Source organism: Equus przewalskii, chromosome 17, assembly GCF_037783145.1.
Source record: "Equus przewalskii isolate Varuska chromosome 17, EquPr2, whole genome shotgun sequence".
NCBI lineage: Eukaryota > Metazoa > Chordata > Mammalia > Perissodactyla > Equidae > Equus > Equus przewalskii.
The window spans coordinates 16,253,328-16,271,570 of NC_091847.1; the positions used below are offsets into that span (position 1 = coordinate 16,253,328).

An 18,243-nucleotide genomic window follows, 5' to 3' on the forward strand; every position below is an offset into this window, starting at 1 on the left:
AAATCTAGATTAATTTGGACTCGGGTTTACAATGACTCTGAAAAAAATCACGAACTGTGGAACAAAACGACTTGTTTCTACAGGCACCAAGCAGAAGTCTGAAACATTTCCTAGATTCCTTGAGAAGAGGAATCATATCTTATGTGACTTGGAATCCCCAATCCCTGGCAAAATGCCTGGCAAATAGAAGGAACTTAATAAAGTCTTGCTGAATAAATGAAGTGTCTGCAATAATGGCTGGCACAGGGTAAGCTCTTGGTAAATGTTTGTTGAATTATCTGGTAAAATTATGCATTCATTGAAATGAATGAGAATTTTCAGGCCACAGAACACAGACCATTGCTAGACCCAGGCTGAAGTTCTCTGTAGGGTGCACACAAACAATTTAAAATCTGCATTTAATTTATTTGTCAGAGTGTTGTATAACCATTGGTCGGCTCCAAATACTGGATAAGCTATCCAATCAATGCTATCTAATGAGAACAGCTACGTGGCAAAGATGGAGAGCTCAGTTGGGAGGGACCTCATGGCTATGCTGCTTTAAGGCCAATTAACTGGTGCCCGACATCTTCCAGTAAATCTAAATGAAATGCGTTCTTGTGAATTCTAATTTCAAGTGAGTTTAATTGAACTTGAGAGGAAGCTACAATTTAGTGAGTAAAATGAAAATAAAGTAATTGAATATTTTCCAGAATTGTATTTCAAATGTACTCCATCAAATGTTTCAGAACCCAAGTGACCAGCTGCATGTGGTTAATATTTGGAAAGGAAGATGGAGTATTTAAGTGTCAGCTGGTAGCCACTAGGAGGGTAAATGTAACAGCTGACTGTTCAATTACTGGAGGTGGGCTCTACTTGACATTCAAAATATTTTTTGAAGTTGGAAGTTATATAATGTGATCAAGAGAATTAGGATGAGTCTGGATGACTGAAAAACAAAAACTAAAATCTTTTTCTGCTCCTATTTTCCCTTCTCCCCAACACAAAAAAAGAGAACAGCGCTGTTGATTTGAAATTATAGACATTTTGATGGGCTTAATCAACTGATTACACATTAAAATGTTGAGTCCTTCATTCAGTAACTATTTATTGAAGGCCTACAGCGCTTCAGGCACTGCAGGAGGTAGATGATTGAACAGGACTCAGTCTATGACCTTAGGGAACTTTCTGTTCAGTAAGTAAGATGAAAGCAGAGAATAAATCAGTATGGAAAAGGTAAATATGATACATATCGTAAGAGCAAGCACTGAGAGCTGAGGAATATAGAGCTCTGACTGTGAAAACAAAGGATTCCTCTTAGGGGAGATGGTGTTTGAGCTATAAATATTTTCAGGTGGAAAAGAAAGCATGGGAACTGTTTGGAAGATGATGAGGCATTTAGTGGGGCTGACGTGGAAGATTTGTGGAGTGAGTATGAAACAAGATGGACAATTATGGAAGACCTTAAATGGGTTTACACTTTATTCATTAGACAGCCTCTAAAAGGAAAGGGGTTTGACCAGAGATAGGGAATAAGAATATAGATGTAATGCTTAACATCACTAATCATCAGAGAGATGCAACTAAAACCACTGAGATGCTACTTCACACCTGTTAGGATGGCTGCTATCAGAAAGACAGAAAATAGCAAGTGCTGGCAAGGATGTGGAGAAATTGGAACTGTTGTGCACTGTTGGTGTGGATGTAAAATAGTGAAACCACTAGGGAAAACAGTATGGAGATTCCTCAAAAAATAAAAATAGAACTACCACAAGACCCAGCAATCCCACTTCTGGGTAACTATCCAAAAGAATTGAAAGCAAGGCCCAGAAGAGATTTGTACACTTGTGTTCATAACATCACTATTCACAATGGCCAACAGGTAGAAGCAACCCAAATGTCCGTCAGTGGATGAATGGATAAAGACAATGTAGTATATACATACAACAGAATATTATTCAGCCTTAAAAGGGAAGGAAATCTTGTTACATGCTACAACATGGATGAACCTTGAGGATATTATGCTAAATGAAAGAAGGCATCACAAAAGGACAAATACTGCATGATTCCACTTATATGAGATATCTAAAGTAGTGAAATTAATAGAAATAGAAAATAGAATGGTAATTCCTGGGGTCTTGAGGCAGGGGAGGGGGAAAAAGAGAGTTGGTTAATGGATATAGAGTTTTAGATTTGCAAGGTCAAAAATTTCTGGAGATCTATTTCTCAACAATGTGAATATACTGAATGCTACTGAACTGGATGTACTGAACTGTACACTTAAAAATGGTTAAGATTCTGAACAGATATTTCTTCAAAGAAGATATACAGATGGCCAACAGACACATGAAAAGATGTTCAACATCACTAATTATCAGGGAAATGCAAATCAGAACTACAATGAGATATCACCTCACGCCTGTCAGAATGGCTATACTTAACAAGACAGGAAGCAAGAAGTGTTGGAGAGGATGTGGAGAAAAGGGAAGTTTCATAAACTGCTGGTAGGAGTGCAGACTGGTGCAGCCACTGTGAAAATCAGTATGGAGATTCCTCAAAAAGTTAAGAATACAACTGCCATACAGTCTAACTATTCCACTGTTGGGTGTGTATCCAAAGAATAGGAAAACATGAATGCATAAAGATACATGCACCCTTATGTTCATTGCAGCATTATTTACAACAGCCAAGACTTGGAAGCAACCAAGGTGCCCATCAAAGAGTGAATGGATAAAAAAAGATGTGGTATAGGGGGCTGGCCCCGTGGCCGAGTGGTTAAGTTCGCGCGCTCCGCTGCAGGCAGCCCAGTGCTTCGTTGGTTCGAATCCTGGGTGCGGACATGGCACTGCTCATCAAACCACGCTGAGGCAGCATCCCACATGCCACAACTAGAAGGACCCACAACGAAGAATATACAACTATGTACCAGGGGGCTTTGGGGAGAAAAAGGAAAAAATAAAATTAAAAAAAAAAAAGATGTGGTATATATACACAATACACAATAGAATACTACTCAGTCATAAGAAACGATGACATGTGGCCATTTGTGACAATGTGGATGGACCTTGAGGGTATTATGCTAAGCAAAATAAGTCAGAGGGAGAAAGTCAAATACCATATCATCTCACTCATAAGTAGAAGGTAAAAACAACAAGAATCACATAGATTAGAGATTGGATTGGTGGTTTCAGAAGGGAAGTGGGGAGGGAGGAGGATGAAAGGGGTGATCAGGCACATGTGTGTGGTGATGGATTGTATTTAGTCTTTTGTGGGGGAATGTGATGTGATCTACACAGGAATAGAAATATAATGATGTACACCTGAAATTTATATAATGTTATAAGAAAATGTTACTGTAATAAAAATAAATAAAAGTACAAAATGGCCAAGGTTAGTTGAAAAAAACAATAAAAAGTATTATAAACAAAAAAATATCATTTATAATTTTAAAATCTTAAATTGATAAAGTCATCAAAGTTATTTTATTTTAATTAAAATATTACATAATCAGGGCCGGCCCCATGGCCGATTGGTTAAGTTTGCATGCTCTGCTTCAGCAGCCCAGGGTTTTACCAGTCCGGATCCTGGGTGCAGACCTAGCACCGCTCATCCAGCTGTGCTGAGACAGCATCCCACATAGCAGAGCCAGAAGGACCTACAACTAGAATATACAACTAAGTACTGGGGAGCTTTGGGGAGAAGAAGCAAAAAAAAAAATGTTTGGCAACAGATGTTAGCTCAGGTGCCAATCTTTAAAAAAAAAGTATTGCATAATTATCAGGAATTCTTAAACCAAACACAATATGAAGTGTATACCCAAATATATCGATCATTACTGATGAGGGCTCGGTGAGTTGAGGAGTCGAAAGAAAGATTTCTTGGACTCTCAAGTTCTGGCAGTAGTGCTCTTTTATTTAGAGAATAGCATGTGGACAGGACCCATGGGCAGTAAAGAGCTGCAGGCATGGGGACAAGACCCATGGGCAGTAAGAGCTACAGGCATGGGGACAGGACCCATGGACAGTAAGAGCTGCAGCATGGGGACAGGACCCATGGGCAGTAAGAGCTGCAAACATGGCTTGAGGGTAGGACTAAATTTAAGGCATAGGTATGTGAGTTATCTCGTTACAAGACAAAGGAAAGAATATGCAAAAAAGTCATTAAAATAGTATCAGTGCAGGAGGAGTCTGGTCATTGGGTGGTACTATAACTTTAGATAAGAATCAGATCAGATTAAGTAAATGGCTGAAGCCACCACCTTAAATATTATCTTCAGCTAAAGACAAAGGAGGATGTTGGTGGTGGGGGGAGTCAGTTACATGAGGTTACCAGACAATTACAGTAAACAAGAGTAAGATTATTATGCCTACTTAAGTCCTTGCCTCCCCCATTAAGAGTTTCTAGAGATAAGGTCATCACCCCTTCCTTCTAGTGCAGAGAGGGAGACACCCGGACAGATGGAGACTTCCTTCACAAATGCAAATGTATCTCAACAAAGGGCAAGAAAATTCCACTTTTCAGAGCCTCTTTCCTGTCTGCAGTTTTCAAAAGTAACCAGCCCCAAATAATCCTCATCAATTACTACTTCAAACTATTGTAAATAATTTTACAAATACAACTTTTATGAAACTATAATTTCCATACTCTTTTTTTTCATAGTTTTTAATATTTTTCTTCCTAAGAAACCATTAAATGAACAGACTGGCACACTGAAGCAAGATCACTTATTATTTGTTTTTCATTATTGATGATATTCCTCATGTTAAAATATGAAGAGGTTAAGAAGAGAGAATTCTGGAGGAATAATAGCTGAAAGAAATTGCATGAAAGATTGCATTTTAAAATCAATAAACTTTGTATGCCATATACTTACATTTGGTTAAAATAAAATAAACTGGAGACCAGGCTTGAAAATCCCCCATTTAAACCACGTAAGCAAAACTAAATCTAGCTTATTTCGTGAAAGTTTTAAGTTATTTCTTGTAAATGCCTCTGATTATCATAAAAGAAACTTAAGTTACCTTACTAAAATGGTATAAAATAACCACTTTTAACCAATCCCCTGCAGACTAGAAACCCCCATTGTAATAACCTGTCATTGTAAAGGTGGAACACCTTCCTCATCTTCCTTTTATAAGCCATCATGTAACTTCAAGCCTCTGAGCTTCAAATCAGTTTTGGGTTTGAAAGCTCCCAGTTTGCAAACTATTTTCTATGCACAATAAACTCTTACTAAATAGTAAACATAAATAAAAATTTTAAAATACGGGTAAGATGGCCAATTTTATGTTATGTATTTTTTTTACCACAGTGAAAAAAAAAAAAAGGAATACAGAGGTAGCAGTGTGGTGTGAGTTGGACTGGGGTTGGAATGGAGAGGAAATGGAAAATCAGTTTAGAGGTGGTTGCCTTAGGCCCTAGGGCAAGGTAGCTAGGGCAAGGGCAGGGGGAAGGGAGAGGAGTTATCAAGGGAAAATTAGCAAGATTTGGCACCTACTGGATACTGGATTGAGGGAGCAGGAGTCAGAGATGCCTTTAAGGTTCCCAACCTGTGCTGATGAGAAAATGATGGAGGCTTTCCCATAAGTAGTGACTTACGTGGGGAGATAAAGGATTTGATTTCCGATTAATTCTGACCACAGCTGTGGTCAATTGTGCGGTCTGATGACACTGTTTTAAGAGCTGTTGGACTCTCTTTTTTGTTTGTTTGTTTTACATTTTCTCTCATTTTTCCATGGGTTTGACCTTCTGCTACTTAGCTGGCCTTGTTCCGTGGTTTACACCTAACTCCAAGTTAGAGGTGGGTTGCTCATTGTAGAATGTTGATCTCGGATGAATTCTTTCACCAAATCCCTCAACGTTGAGATTGAATGTTCTGCAGGAGTTGTGAAAATTAGGAGGCCATGAGGCTTCTTTTACTGAAAAATCCTCTTTTTCTCTCTTAAAAATTTTTTTTCCAGTCTCTTTCTTTAGAAACTTTATTTTCAAGCTGGTCAAATGGACGCAATGCCCTTACCTTTTTTCCGTGGCATCTCATTCATCTAAGCTGGAAGCAGCCTCAGAGGCCTGAGCTTATTTCACAAGGACCAGAGGTTTACAAATGCATTCATGTCAGCGCTTTATAAGGTCACCACCTCCAGATTCCCGGAGTGGTGGCAGTAGCAGTTTGTAATTCCAAATGTATGTTTTCACGGTCAAGAGAATTCTGTTGAGGATGCAGAAGGAGAGCAACGAAATTGCCTGATTTCACCCTGACGTGGATTGCTCTACAAAGATAATCACCTGTTTGAGTACTGCAAAGTGTCTTTTTAATGCTTGTGGTACCAGGGGGGAAAAGAAACATGTGCAGATACTTTCAAAGGCCAGAATCTGGGATTATAATAGGATGCAGTTTTATGGGCTTTGTTATGTCACCCATGTCAGAAAGAATTTTTATTACTGATATTTGTGGGCAAATGGTTTTGAGTGCTGGAGTGAGGTTGAGCTTTGTTTAACACATTGCATAAATATTTCAGCCCTGAAAGGCTCAAATTCTTGGAAAATTCACCTTAGGCTTTGGAGAACAGGTTATGTTATAAGACAAGAGTTTTAAAAACAATATTTAACTAAGAAATTGTAAATAACTTATTTTTGGAAATTGCAAAGGTAATACATGTTCATTATAGGAATTTTAGAAAATGCAGATGAATAAAAATGGCTGAAATTCCCACCACCCAGGAATAACTCCTGTTAGCATCGTGCCATATGTTCTTCTAGTATTTGGAGGGGGGGGGAGGGTGTCTGTGCAAGTGAGTGTGTATTTTTAGTGTGATCATACTATGCAATATTAGTTTGCAATTTAAGTTTTTAATTAATATATCAGGTATGTCTTTCCATATGACTGAATTTTCTCTTTTAATATCTTTCTTAAAAGTTACTTTGTTTTTATTTTACAAATTGTCCCTGCTGGGCATTTAGATTGCTTCCATTTCACACTATTGGTTTACACCTGTTATCACCGGACTTACTGATTAACAGCATTTCCTTTTTATCTCAAAAGTGTCCTGCTTTGGGCAATAAAAAATATAGCCACCCTGACCATTAAGAAAAACTGTGAAAACAGTCTTATAACTTAATTTTTGTGCATATCCGTTAATATTTCCTTAAGATAAACCACTTAAAAATAGAATGTCTCGGGGCTGGCCCAGTGGCATGGTGGTTGAGTTCCCATGCTCTGCTTCAGTGGCCCGGGTTTCAAAGGTTTGGATCCTGGGCACAGACCTGCACACCGCTCATCAAGCCATGCTGTGGTGGCATCCCACATACAAAATGGAGGAAAATTGGCAGAGATGTTCACTCAGGGCCACTTCTCCCCAAGCAAAAAAGAGGAAGATTGGCACCAGATGTTGGCTCAGGGACAATCTTCCTCACTAAAAAAAAAAAAAAAAAGTAGAATGTCTACATCAAATAGCATATACTTTCTAAGGCATTGATGCATGTCAACAAGTTGCCCTTCAGAAGTGTTATGAGCCTCTAACTTTGGCCAGTACTAATCTGCCTACTAAATATCTATCACGTTTCTAAATACGTACTTTCTGTTGACTTTGTTCAAAGTCATTTTGATCTTTAGCAAGTAGGAAAACAAGCATGGATACTGTAGAGTATGAGGTGTTAGTAGAGGGAGAAGTGTGGCAAACATTGGAGGTCCATGGAGAATAGAGAAGATATAATCCTACAGCTATATGGTGTTAAGCTGAATCATGACCTTTGACAGACATCATTATCATAATAATAGCATCTCCATTTACTGAGGGCTGAACACTTTCAATAAAGTATTTACTTCTCAAAGCAACTCTGCAAGTAGATATTATTTCATTGAAGGGAGGATTGAGGCTCAGTGATGTTGAATAAGTACATTGAGCTAGTGAGATCCAGAACTGGAATTTGAACCCTGGCGTGTCCACCTCCAACACCCTGTTTCCTTTCTTTTGGCCATAATTCCTCTCTTGGTTCTTCAATCTCTCTTATATTCTAGATTTCCTGATGTTTTGCCATCAGATATTAAAGATAGAGAAGGAGAGAGGTTGATAAAGGGACCCAATGGTCCCCAACTCCTTGTACTGGAAGGTTGCCATCCAAGGCACTCTCTAGGCAGGTTCAAGAAACCCCCACTTCACTTTAAGGGCTACCTGAACTTCCTTATAGATTGTTGGCATAGAACAACTTTCTTAATGATTCCTTAATAGTCTAACAAAGAGGCAAGATGATGGGGAGAGAGAGTGCTAAGGTCATTGTTTGGCTCTCTTCATTGAATAATTTATTTTTTCACCCGTTAGAGGACAAATTGAGATTCTCCTTTGAGAATAAAAATATTAAAAAATAATAGTAAAGCAGACAGAACAGATGTCATGGAAATAAAAAAAAATTCGGATATGCCCTTGACAATCACAAGCCAGCATTTATTAGACTCACACTTAACAACGGGTTGAGGATTTTGAAGCAGAGCATCAATTAGGTAGTAGAAATGGATTTATGTGAGGAGTAATATAACATTGACTTATTTCATTGCATTTTGATGGAATATCTCTCATGGAAAATTATTCTCCATTTATAGTCATTATCAAGTTAAATATTGTGTTAAAAAGGATCCACTGAGTTATGATGTACAGAAAATGGTTGAAATGGGACCCTGAAATGGGGCAAAATTGAAGGAAAACACTCAAATGAAACTCAGATTGTCTTTGGACACGGTTCCTATCCAACAGCCGCTCCGCTGCTCAACCTTGGGTAAGAATATGATACAGCCATGTCCCAGCCACGGCTTGCTCTCCCAGGACTTCCTCATGACCTTGTCAGGAAGTGCTTCCCCGAAGATTAAAGCTGTAATTAGAGAATCTGGGCCAAGGGAGACTGCCTTATTTAAACCCATGATATTGACACGCACTGCAACAAGGCCACCGTGGAGGGAAGCTCAACATGTCTCTAGACAGTAAGATTACTTGTAGATCTTCTCTCAGTGTTGCTGATTTTTCCTAAATAATAGATCTGCATCGACCTCCACTAGTGTCCCCAGTAGGGCTCAGTGCTCAGCTTCTCATCCTGCCCATCTGCCTCTATTAACTAATCAGCCTCTATTGGCTATTAACTGATTAGGTCCAGACCATAATTTTGACCTATTTCCTTTCCTCCCTTTCAGCCTTATGGACGCCAAGATTTTTTATTCACTCATCTTGTCCCAGTATTACAGGTGTTTACACTCAACATGTCTCTGTTTGGTGCTTCTAAGCTCCTCATTAACAAGATGTCTCTAGCATGCCTTTCCCTCCCAAGATCCAGAATTACCCATCAATCCTTTTTTTCAGAAGTCGCTGGCTTTTCTTAGGTGAGAGAGAGACTGGAGCCAGGCCTGGATTTGCACAGGTAGATGGTGGCTATTGGGGACAGGCAGGTAGCACCAGTGACAGCAGGGCTTAGTTCCAGAATGGGGAGGATCTTTCATGCATGGCATTCATTAATTTCTATGTTTTTGATATAATGATCATCTTCCTAAGTTACTTATCTATATCTGAACCAAGAGAATCTCAGTTTTTATTCTCCTACCTTTATTTGAACAATACATTTCCCTGTTATTCACATAGAACATCCTTACAGCAGATTTGACAAGCTATCCTATATATCATCGCATTAATCTATGTATTTTGGTTATCTATTGCTGTGTAATAGACCACCCTAAAACTCAGGGCCTTCAAACAACCATGATTTGTTATCTCTCATGATTCTACAGCTTGGGCAGGGCTTGGCTGGTGATTTTTTTGCCCCATCGTAGTGCTGCTTGGCTGCAGTTAGCTAGCAGCTGGACTAGGCTCAAGGCCCAAGAAGGTTTCACTCACATCTCTGGTGCCTCAAGGCTCCTCCATATGTCTTCTCCACGTGGCTAGCTTGGCCTTCCTCACAACGTGGTGGTCTCAGTATAGTTGGGTTTCTTAGAGGATGGCCAACTTCCAAGAGCACGAAAGTGGAAGTTGCCGACCCTTCTTAAGGTGCAGGCCTGGAACTAGCACAGTATCATTTCTCCCATATTATATTGATCAAAGCAAGTAAAAGGCCAGGCCAGATCCAAGGGGAGGGAAATAGCTCTGGGCCTGGATGGGAGAGGAATTGTGGAGGCCATCATTGGAGAACACTATACCATGTATGGATTTCCACTCCTACTTAGAATCTTTGGAAAGACCAGTATTTTGATACTAAACTGTTAGCACCTTTTGAGTGCCAGTGAACTTTGTTTTCAAGGCTCCTGATTTTATTACTCTAGATTCCTTATTAGTAGTAGTTCACGAATCAGTTGGAGCCAAAATAGTTTATAACAATGCTAATTTCTCCTCCAGTGCTTTGTTTTGCTTTAACAGAGTTGAACCTCGTCCACATGTCCTGCAAAAAGACCTACTTACAGTGTAAGTGCTCAGGGACTATTTAAGCTAATCTACAGAGTTAGCTCACACACAACATTTAGTTCTGCAAGAACATCCGTATGTGGTGCATGGCAGGATAGTGCAGCAATTGAAAGCACAGACTCGGGAGCCAGATTGCCCGAATTTGACTATAAACTGTGCCTAGTATGAGCTTTATAACTGTGAATAAGTTTCTTAAGCTCTTTGTGACTCCATGCCTTTACCTATAAAATAAAGGAAATAATAATACCACCATATAGAGTTGTTATAGAGACTAAATGTGGTCAGAGCAGTAGTAGACATGTAAGTAGCATACAGGATGTGTCAACTATTATTGTTGTTGTTGTTATGACACAGGTTGATCAACACTGGATGTTTAGAGCAGGATGTGTGTGCGACAGTTGGAGCAGCCAAGGTACAAGGTCAGGTCTCCTCCATCAGTAGAAGCCCACACCTATGTCCTGCCCCTTTTGCCTCATCCAGCTCCCTGGTGGGTACATGGCATAAATGGCAGGAGTCTGGAGAGCCGTCTATGCTGGTTTCACTTCCATTTAATGATGGAGTGCTGTTGTGTTCCTTCCATGTTGTGATAGAAGTCTTTTGCTCAGGCTGCAATTGCCAGTTCTGGTCTCATGGTATGTGGCTAATTTCAGCTTTTGGTGCTACACCAGAGCCCAATAACAGGCTGTTGCATGTGTCTCAAAAAGCTATCTAACTCTCAGCCATCGCTGGCATTGTTTCACTCCAGGACCTGGCTGTTCTTCAGTCTTTTCTCCCATTGGACTTCACCAGTGGCTCCAAACTGCATGCAGACTCACCACTGAGAATTCTAGCTCTGCATGGCCAGGCTCTAGCATGCTCCAAGCCTCAAGAAGGCCTGAGATGTCTGGAGAGCTGCTTCCCAGAACAGGAATAACAACCTTCCTGCGTTCTTTGGATAGAAAGTACTGCAAAATTCTCAGATGGGAGGTGGCACGGAATATGCCGTCTTGGGAATCCAAATAGTACATCAGCTGTCCTCTTATGAATTGGTGGATCAGAGTGTAGGAGTTTTTCTTGACCTTGATAAGAATGTCTCCACTCAGCCCCATACACTTAAGCCCAAGGAATTGAATGCATAATGCAGGTCCCGGATCCTGTCTGAATTAATGACCCATCTTCAGTCCCTTAGGCAACTCTAAAGCTAAAACTATACCTTTTAGTGCAGTTTCACCTTCAATCATGATCACTGGTGTGTTGCACTAGCTACAGACATGTGGCCAGCTCCAGAGGCCAATATTCCAGTGAACGTGCCTGTGGCCAATTGCAGGATGTTAACATATCCCCAGGGCCACACGGTAAAGGGGATTCTGTGTCTTCCTTATCCAGCTGTTTAACAGACTAGAAACACTGATGAAGACTCTCCTGCTTAAAAGAAGTAAAAAATGCTGGCTAAACCATTTAAAAATATTTCAAAAGGCTTTGATGAGCTGGCCAAAAGTAAAGAAGCTTAGAGGCCACAGACTGCATGAAAGTGGGTATCAGAGAGGTGTTTTGACCCTTTGTGGGCATTTGCCAGCTTGGGTGAACCTGACCATCAGTTTGTATAGCCATGGGAAACAGACAAAGAAGCCCCAAATGGGGAGACCAGTTGGTCTGTCCAAAATGGAAAGTCTAATGGGAGACACTATCGCACCCTACATTAAATTAGCACCCCAAATAGCTATACCCTCAGAGTAAGGATGAAGTAGAAATAAGCCCCAGGGGATGGCAAGGAACATTGGTGGTCTCAACCCCTGATTCTGAATGGAAGGGAAATATTCTCACACAAGAGTTCATACACCTGAATGCCCTCACATAGGTTTGTAGCCTGAATCACACTGTATGGGGGGTTTGAAAAACCTCAGGTGGAAAATTGAATTTTAAGTTGAAGTTCAGGTTGGTTGTGCCTTAGGCACCTGGCAGAAGAATACAAATGTTTGGAGGAACTCACGTGTAACCCCGGCCTCAAGGAATTCTCACAGATAAAGTTCCAGGGAAAAATGAGCTCACACTTTTAAAAAAAATTACAAAACCATATATGAAAACAAAGTCCTAAAAGTGAGAGCCTGATAAACAACTGACAGCTGAAGCATATCCACAATGATTTCAGACACTGGCATGATAAGATTATAAAATAAGTTTAAAGTAATTATAAACAGATTATAAATGTGAAATTTAAAGTAATAAACAAAGTGACTTAGAAAATAAGAAAGGAACATGAGATTTTAAATGATCAGGCCGATTTGACAAAGAACCAGATAAAAATTTTTGAGGTGAAAATTATAATAGTCAAAATTTAACTATTATGTTTAACAGATTTAACAGCCAATTAGACATAGCTGAAAAGAAGATTAGTCAGCTGGAATAAATTTAAAGAAATTATTCATAATGTAGTCCAGCGAGGCAAAGAGATGAAAAAATGAGAAGTTAGGAGCCGTGTGGGGATAGAGTGATAATTTCAGGAAGCAAAAAGAGAATTTTGGGAAACAGGCACTATTGAAAGGGAATGGCTGAGACTTTTCCAAAACTGATGAAATTAGATTCAGGAAACCCATTAAATCTCAAGAAGTTCAAATAAAAAAGTTCAAACCTAGACACATCCCAGTGAAAATGTAATACTAAAAACAAACATAATGAAAATAACTAGAGAAAAAAGTTTGTAACTTTCTAGAAATCAGTTCATTTTTAGACTCTGTTTGCTTTCCATATTGGCCAGCAGGGGAACTGAATGGTTGGTCGATAAATTACTCCCTTCTTCGGGACCTCCTTGATTGTGTGGCTGTATTCTTAATTTCCCCAGAGGACTTTCCAATGACCATTTCAGAGAGCCCCATGGGCTTCACTTTGACTCATCACTGTGGCTTGTGCATCCTGGTGAGGGAAACAATTCGGTGTGTGCGTGGAAATGGGGGTGGATGGGAAGGAGGGAGTGGGACACATTTATTTCATCAGTTGATGGACCAAAGCTTTGTTCTAATTATTTTCATATCCTTTTCTTATATATGGGTACTACAGTACAAGAAATTTTGCCATGTTAGGAGTGCTATATATTTTGTCAATTTTTAATACAAATATAAACCTAATCTGTAAGTGGAAGCTGAAAAGGTACTTCAAAGAGTAGAAGAGACTCAGACCCAAATTCTCTGTGGACACAGGCCCAGAAACACGGAGGCAGAGGGTTAGCTCTGGTGAGAGTCGCCGTGAGCTGGAGGTCTCAGCAGGTGGTCCTCGCCGCAACTGTTCTGCCTGCTTGTGTGTCTCTACTCCCTCCTGCCTTCTGACCCGCCAGTCAGCGAGCTATGCTGTTCTGCTGAAGCCCAGCTCATTGCAGGTACTAAGGCCTTCCCTTCAGCTGAGAAGGCCAAAGGAACTCCTCCTCTCTGAGAAGAGAGAGAGAGAAATGGAGGTTGGGGAGGAAGGAGGTAGCCTCTTAATGCACATATACTTTTCTTTGCTTCACCCTAGTGTTGGAGACAGCTGGGAGATGGAAAGGAAGCGGGGAAGAGGATATTACAAGGAGAAACCCACTAAGAATGAGATATTCTTCATAATGTCAATAAATATAGTTTTCAGGCCAAATCCTACTTCTCCTTGGAAATGTCTAATCATAATTTCTGGAGCTAGACTGAGGGGGCAATCAATATTTAACATATATTTAATGGACTTCCGTTATATTCCAGGCACTATTCCAGACAGTGGGGGATATAATAGTGAAAAAGACAGACAAAAATCCCGACCTCACAGAGCCCACAGTCTAGTGGGGGAGACAGCACAAGCCAATAGAATATAGAGTGGCTGGTCGCTGGTAAATGCTGCAGAGAAGCAGAAAGCAGGGCAAAGAGAGAGGAGTGGGAGGAGGGAAGGGTGGCTATTTAAAGGATGTTCAAGGAGGTCTCAGAGATGAGGTGACATGAACAGAGGCCAGCAAGAGGTGAGAGAGCCCCAGAGTGTCCGCCTCAAGGGAGCTGGTGGGTTTGCTTCTTACTGGACAGAAGCCCACACAGCTCCCCCTGAGCCAAGGAGGAGCTGCCCCGATGGTAGTCCCCCAGCTCCAGGAATACTGCCGTGCTGGGGAGTTCCCGAGCATCGGCTGAGGGGTGGAGGGAGTGGAGATCAACGTGTGAGGGCTGGCGGGCTGGAAAGACTTTGTGGAGGGCCACGACCACATCAACCAAACCAGAGGGCTGAATTTATAACCGGGCGCCAGCTCAAGGGTGAACCACGACTGGAAGGAACTGCTCTAATTTTCGAACCTTGAACCAAGCTGAGCCCCAAATTAATCACGTTCTTTTTCCACTGAGCTGAGCACTGAACCAAGGATTTTTCAAAACAGCAACACCTAGTAAGCCAGCTTGAACCAGAACCAAGCCTATTCATTTTCTAAAAGTATTGAACTGGAACAATATGGGAATATTAAAGTATCTTTCAAACTAAAGCAGAATTGAACTGATCATTCACAAGTGCCGGCTTGAGAGAGAAAAAGAATCTTTTTGGAGAGACAGTTCTGCTTATATTCAATGTCTGCCTTGTGAGTCTGCCCTCTTTGCCAGTGAGTTATTCTGCCTTGTGACCTCTTTTTTCTCATTGTAATCTTGGGCTTATCTCTTATGTTTAACTTTTTATTTGTTCATTTTGTTTGCTGACTTATTCAACATTTTTTTCACGATAGGAGCCACGTTTTGTATTGCTCGGAGATCTTAGCACAATGCCTGGCACATGGTAGTTGTGTGGATGTATATCTGTGTGATGGAGGAGGAGGGGTGGGTTAGGGCATGAAACCACGAAGAGCTTGAAATTTATCCTGTAAGCCAGAGGAAACCATGGAAGGATTTGAAGCAGGAGGTGGTGAGCTCAGCTTTGAGTTTTTCAGTAGATCACACTGGGGGCAGCAGTGTGGAGAAGGTGGTGGTGGGGGAACGGAGGCAGGGAGATTGGTTAGGAATTGACTGCAGTCACTTGGGTGAGAAGTGATAAAAAGCAGCAACGGGTGTGTGGGCCCTGAAGTCAGAAACTGTCTGGATTTGAATCCTGGCTTCACATTTCCTTGCTGTGTGACCTGGGGCAAGCCACACAACTATTCTGTGCCTCAGTGCCCTCCCCTGTGCAATGTGGAGGCTAATAATGCTTACTCCACTGTATACTTGTGAAGTTTATGTGACACATTATGTGCAAAGTATAGGGCACTTAGAATAGTACTTGACAATAGGAGGCACTCAATTATTTTCATTAGCAGGCATGGAAAGAAAGTAATAAACAGGAGATATATGGAGATGGTAGATCAACAGGATTAGATATGGGGAGGAATGAGAAGGAGGAATCAAGGATGGGTCTGAGGTTTCTGATTTGGGCAGTTAAGTAGATGGTGGCCACATGAGTGTAGGGAATTAGAGAGAGGAACCAGGTTTGAAAGGAAAAATCTAAACATGTTGAGTGGGAGGTGCCTTGACTTCAAAGGTCTGAGTATTAGCAGAGCAGTGTAGGCTATAACTGGGTACAGACACGGGAAGCATTTGCAGAGACCTTAGGTGTGTGGAATTCACCAGGGACAGCATGTAGAATTAAAAGACAACATTTAGGGGCAATTTAAGAAGCAAATTAAAGAAGACAAGTCTATCAAACTGATGGAGAAAGGCTGGTTGAAGAGGTAGGAGGAAAACCAAGAACAAATCGGGGTCACAGAAGCCAAAGGAGGGAATTCCAAGTAGAGAATGAACAACAGTAACAAATACACCAGCACTTTCAATCAAACTAAGACCAAAAGTGTCTCTGGTGGCAATATGGCTTCATTGGCACCATAGCTGGTGTGGTTTCTCTGGAGAAGAAAGGTGGGGAAGGCAGGTTCCAGGGCCTGAGGAGCAGCTGGGAGGTGAGGGAATGGAGAGAGCATGGGTAAGAAATTCTTTCAAGAATGTTGGTCATGGAGAGCTGGGATGAATATACATCCCTCAAAGAGTTGCTCTGCCTGAATCAGATTTTGGATCCACTGGCCAGACCAGGAGATGTTCCAGAAATGGTCCAAGTCTTTACCTGGCTGATGCCTTACGTTCTTCTGAGGGAGACCTTCCCCTGAATATCTATTTCAGGTACCCCTCTCCTAGTCTCTTTATTGAACCAATATGGCATGAATGTGTTTAATGCCCCACTCTTTTCTAGTAAAACCCAAGGTCCATGAAGGCAGGCATCTTTCCTGTCTGTTCCACTCTATTTCCCCCTCACTAAGTAAGACCTGGCATTATGTGGGCATTAATGCTTGTTGTTCGCACTGTCACATGGGGCTCCCATTATGGGACCCAGGGGAGAAATTTCCCTCAGGCCTTAATTCCAGGTACAACTGGGCTTTTCCTGAGCAGTAGAATTGTTTTCATCACGTAGATGCTATGCCTTGTTTCATGTTTTCCTCTGATAATCTTCCTCTCTTTGGTCAGCAGAAAACTGAGAAATTTGCATCCCACTTCTAACAGATGATAGAACATCCAGGCACATGTTTGTTTTTTTTTTTTTAAAGATTTTTTTTTTATTTTTTTCCTTTTTCTCCCCAAAGCCTCCCAGTACATAGTTGTATATTCTTCGTTGTGGGTCCTTCTAGTTGTGGCATGTGGGACGCCACCTCAGCGTGGTTTGATGAGTAATGCCATGTCTGTGCCCAGGATTTGAACCAACGAAACACTGGGCCGCCTGCAGCGGAGCGCACGAACTTAACCACCTGGCCACGGGGCCAGCCCCCAGGCACATGTTTTTGTGTGAAGTCACTCAACACATCCCTAACCTCAACCTATTTTTCCTTACTTTATTTTCCATTTCCCTGATTTCCTTATATTTATTTTGTTATCCTGAATGCATTTTTCCAAGTTTCTTCAAATACTTTTTGAAACAAAGTGAGTTTCTACATCAATAATGGGAAAGATAGGATGGTGACTAGAAGAAATTGTGTGGAACTGGTTTTTGAGACTTAAGAGACATGGAATGGGGAAGAGGCTGAAATTACAGCTGATGGGAGAAGATCCACAGCTCTGGTGGGTTTCTAGGAGATTTCAGCTTTGTTGGTGACAAATCAGAGACACTTGGAAAAGAACAATAGTGTAACAAGGCCATTCAAGAGTATGTCATGATAAATGGTTCAAGCGAGGTGGTATGGGGGTATTGGAAAAGAGAGCTCATGTGTGGTTGGCATGTTCTAGAAGGCTTCATGAAAGTCTTTGGACAAATTCAGCCTTGAAGAAAGAATAGGACCTAAATAGTGCAAATAGAATCTAAATTCTCACATTTATTGAGAAACAATTGAGAATGGCAGTAGCCACTGAGTCAGGTGGCAGGACATCTGGATCAAACCATGCTGAGAAGGAGGCAACAACTGGACTTAGTCCTGCTGTGGCCTGTAGAGGTCAGTTTGTGGACCTCTTTTTGGAAGCCCCGGGGTGGGGGTCTCTGCTAGGGTCAGAACAGACGGGATGTGTTGTCTCTTGCTTGGCTGATTGACCTGCCTTGCCTGGCCAAGCTTTTTGGATAAGCATGCTCATTTCTGCCTATTCTGATCTGCTTTCTTCAGTGACCTCAGCGTCAGTAGAGAGGCCAAGCTGGATTGAAATTCTGCTTAAGGCGCGCAGGGCATACCTTCTTGCTGAGTCATCAGCCTGCAATAAATGGAACTTCTTGACAGTTTTAAATTTCCTGCTAGGGAGCAGCTGGTGAGTGTTCCTCTGGAGAAGCAATCTTGGAGACATTTTATCTGTATCTGGCTAGAGAATGTATTTTCTCTCTCTCCTCCTCTCCCCTCCCCTTCCCTTCCCATCTCTCCCCTCCTTTCCCCTCCTCTCCC

At 41.3% G+C, this 18,243-nt stretch overlaps 1 protein-coding gene across 1 annotated transcript in view; it reads left to right on the top strand.

Annotated features, from left to right (window-relative positions):
• GPR39 (G protein-coupled receptor 39) overlaps positions 1–18,243 on the top strand; it is a 190,632-nt gene that overhangs the window by 52,070 nt on the left and 120,319 nt on the right. The gene's annotated exons all lie outside the window — the stretch shown is intronic.